A 4,315-nucleotide genomic window follows, 5' to 3' on the forward strand; every position below is an offset into this window, starting at 1 on the left:
CTCGCCTCGCACCCCGATTGCTATGCGGTGAGGCTCCTCGGCCGCCTCGGAACTATCTGTGTATCGGACGCGTCGCAGGATAAGGGGTTGTCACTGGTAGTCGCCCCAAGCGCGTCCGATGCTTGGACCATTCCGAGGCGGCCCTGAAGCCTCTTCCGTCTAGCCGTTGGGTCCTTCTCGCCGCATCCCTCGCCTCGCACCCCGATTGCTATGCGGTGAGGCTCCTCGGCCGCCTCGGAACTATCTGTGTATCGGACGCGTCGCGGGATAAGGGGTTGTCACTGGTAGTCGCCCCAAGCGCGTTCGATGCTTGGACCATTCCGAGGCGGCCCTGAAGCCTCTTCCGTCTAGCCGTTGGGTCCTTCTCGCCGCATCCCTCGCCTCGCACCCCGATTGCTATGCGGTGAGGCTCCTCGGCCGCCTTGGAACTATCTGTGTATCGGACGCGTCGCGGGATAAGGGGTTGTCACTGGTAGTCGCCCCAAGCGCGTCCGATGCTTAGACCATTCCGAGGCGGACCCGAAGCCTCTTCCGTCTAGCCGTTGGGTCCTTCTCGCCGCATCCTTCGCCTCGCACCCCGATTGCTATGCGGTGAGGCTCCTCGGCCGCCTCGGAACTATCTGTGTATCGGACGCGTCGCGGGATAAGGGGTTGTCACTGGTAGTCGCCCCAAGCGCGTCCGATGCTTGGACCATTCCGAGGCGGACCCGAAGCCTCTTCCGTCTAGCCGTTGGGTCCTTCTCGCCGCATCCCTCGCCTCGCACCCCGATTGCTATGCGGTGAGGCTCCTCGGCCGCCTTGGAACTATCTGTGTATCGGACGCGTCGCGGGATAAGGGGTTGTCACTGGTAGTCGCCCCAAGCGCGTCCGATGCTTGGACCATTCCGAGGCGGACCCGAAGCCTCTTCCGTCTAGCCGTTGGGTCCTTCTCGCCGCATCCCTCGCCTCGCACCCCGATTGCTATGCGGTGAGGCTCCTCGGCCGCCTTGGAACTATCTGTGTATCGGACGCGTCGCGGGATAAGGGGTTGTCACTGGTAGTCGCCCCAAGCGCGTCCGATGCTTGGACCATTCCGAGGCGGACCCGAAGCCTCTTCCGTCTAGCCGTTGGGTCCTTCTCGCCGCATCCCTCGCCTCGCACCCCGATTGCTATGCGGTGAGGCTCCTCGGCCGCCTTGGAACTATCTGTGTATCGGACGCGTCGCGGGATAAGGGGTTGTCACTGGTAGTCGCCCCAAGCGCGTCCGATGCTTGGACCATTCCGAGGCGGCCCCGAAGCCTCTTCCGTGTAGCCGTTGGGTCCTTCTCGCCGCATCCCTCGCCTCGCACCCCGATTGCTATGCGGTGAGGCTCCTCGGCCGCCTTGGAACTATCTGTGTATCGGACGCGTCGCGGGATAAGGGGTTGTCACTGGTAGTCGCCCCAAGCGCGTCCGATGCTTGGACCATTCCGAGGCGGCCCCGAAGCCTCTTCCGTGTAGCCGTTGGGTCCTTCTCGCCGCATCCCTCGCCTCGCACCCCGATTGCTATGCGGTGAGGCTCCTCGGCCGCCTTGGAACTATCTGTGTATCGGACGCGTCGCGGGATAAGGGGTTGTCACTGGTAGTCGCCCCAAGCGCGTCCGATGCTTGGACCATTCCGAGGCGGACCTGAAGCCTCTTCCCTCTAGCCGTTGGGGCTTTCTCGCCGCATCCCTCGCCTCGCACCCTGATTGCTATGCTGTGAGGCTCCTCGGCCGCCTTGGAACTATCTGTGTATCGGACGCATCGCGGGATAAGGGGTTGGCAGTGGTAGTCGCCCCAAGCGCATCCGATGCTTGGACCATTCCGAGGCGGCCCTGCAGCCTCTTCCGTCTAGCCGTTGGGGCCATCTCGCCGCATCCCCCACCTCGCACCACGATTGCTATGCGGTGAGGCTCCTTGGCCGCCTCGGAACTATCTGTGTATCGGACGCATCGCGGGATAAGGGGTTGTCACTGGTAGTCGCCCCAAGCGCGTCCGATGCTTGGACTATTCCGAGGCGGCCCTGCAGCCTCTTCCGTCTAGCCGTTGGGGCCATCTCGCTGCATCCCCCACCTCCTCGGCCGCCTCGGAACTATCTGTGTATCGGACGCATCGCGGGATAAGGGGTTGGCAGTGGTAGTCGCCCCAAGCGCGTCCGATGCTTGGACTATTCCGAGGCAGCCCTGCAGCCTCTTCCGTCTAGCCTTTGGGGCCATCTCGCCGCATCCCTCGCCTCGCACCCCGATTGCTATGCGGTGAGGCTCCTCGGCCGCCTGGGAACTATCTTCGTATCGGACGCATCGCGGGATAAGGGGTTGTCACTGGTAGTCGCCCCAAGCGCGTCCGATGCTTGGACTATTCCGAGGCGGCCCTGTGGCCTCTTCCGTCTAGCCGTTGGGGCCATCTCGCCGCATCCCCCACCTCGCACCCCGATTGCTATGCGGTGAGGCTCTTCGGCCGCCTTGGAACTATCTTCGTATCGGACGCATTGCGGGATAAGGGGTTGTCACTGGTAGTGGCCCCAAGCGCGTCCGATGCTTGGACTATTCCGAGGCGGCCCTGCAGCCTCTTCCGTCTAGCCGTTGGGGCCATCTCGCCGCATCCCCCACCTCGCACCCCGATTGCTATGCGGTGAGGCTCCTCGGCCGCCTTGGAACTATCTTCGTATCGGACGCATCGCGGGATAAGGGGTTGTCACTGGTAGTCGCCCCAAGCGCGTCCGATGCTTGGACTATTCCGACGCGGCCCTGTGGCCTCTTCCGTCTAGCCGTTGGGGCCATCTCGCCGCATCCCCCACCTCGCACCCCGATTGCTATGCGGTGAGGCTCCTCGGCCGCCTTGGAACCATCTTCGTATCGGACGCATCGCGGGATAGGGGGCTGTCACTGGTAGTCGCCCCAAGCGTGTCCGATGCTTGGACCATTCCTAGGCGGCCCTGAAGCCTCTTCCGTCTAGCCGTTGGGGCCTTCCCGCCCCATCCCTCGCCTCGCACCCCCGATTGCTATGCGGTGAGGCTCCTCGGCCGCCTTGGAACCATCTGTGTATCGGACGCATCGCGGGATAAGGGGTTGGCACTGGCAGTCGCCCCAAGCGCGTCCGATGCTTGGACCATTCCGAGGTGGCCCTGAAGCCTCTTCCGTCTAGCCGTTGGGGCCTTCCCGCCCCATCCCTCGCCTCGCACCCCGATTGATATGCGGTGAGGCTCCTCGGCCGCCTTGGAACTATCTGTGTATCGGACGCATCGCGGGATAAGGGGTTGGCACTGGTAGTCGTCCCAATCGCATCCGATGCTTGGACCATTCCGAGGCGGCCCTGCAGCCTCTTCCGTTTAGCCGTCGGGGCCTTCCCGCCGCATCCCTCGCCTCGCATCCCGATTCCTATGCGGTGAGTCTTCTCGGCCGCCGCGGAACTATACCTGTTATTGCTACTGCATCCTTCGGCTGGTAACCTCCTCTGCCGCCTTGGAACGTTCTCTTTGTCGGACGCGTCGCGGGATAAGGGGTTGGCACTGGTAGTCGCCCCAAGCGCGCCCGATGCATAGACCGCTCCGAGTCGACCTTGCTTTCAGCCTCTCACATGCATAGACCTCTCTGAGTCGACCCTGCAGCCTCTCACGTTTAGCCTTTGGAATCTCGCCTCACAACATGATTGCTATCCTTGATGCATCCCTTGCCTCGAGCCCTGATTGCTTTCTTGGCTGCATCCCTCCTCTCCTCACAGCCCGGTTGTCATCACTGCTTCATCCGTCGCTTCATGCATTCTGGCTGCTGGGCCCTTCCCACCGCACACCTCGATTGCTATCTCTTCTGCATCACACACCCCGATTGCTATCTCTGCTACATCCCTCGGCTCTCACTTCTGCATCCTTCGCCTCACACCTCGATTGCTATCAATGCTGCATCCGTAACCTCACACCCCGATTGCTATGCGGGGAGGCTCCTTGGCCGCCTTGGAAATTTCTGTGTGTCGGACGCACCGCGGGATAAGGGGTTGGCACTGGTAGTCGCCCCAAGTGCGCCCGATTCTTAGACCGCTTCGAGGTGACCTCGTAGCCTCTTTCGTCCAGGCTTCCTGCCTTCAACGCCCTTTTTACACCTCGATTGCTATGCGCGGGCTCGTTGGCGTCTATCACCTCTCTGCGAAGAGTGGCACGATGATTGTTGGGGTAAATCGTAGCAGTCCGATCTCTGGCCTTGGGCCATTGTGAGGGCTGATCGATTTCCTGTGCGCATCTCGTGTTCGCCCAGTAACAGACTCGACGACTTGTAATCGGTCTTGTTCCCGATTGTTCCTGGAGGTAGTCTTCGGAACTCTT

The sequence above is a fragment of the Cryptomeria japonica genome, unplaced genomic scaffold (genome assembly GCF_030272615.1).
Source record: "Cryptomeria japonica unplaced genomic scaffold, Sugi_1.0 HiC_scaffold_127, whole genome shotgun sequence".
Classification (NCBI taxonomy): domain Eukaryota; kingdom Viridiplantae; phylum Streptophyta; class Pinopsida; order Cupressales; family Cupressaceae; genus Cryptomeria; species Cryptomeria japonica.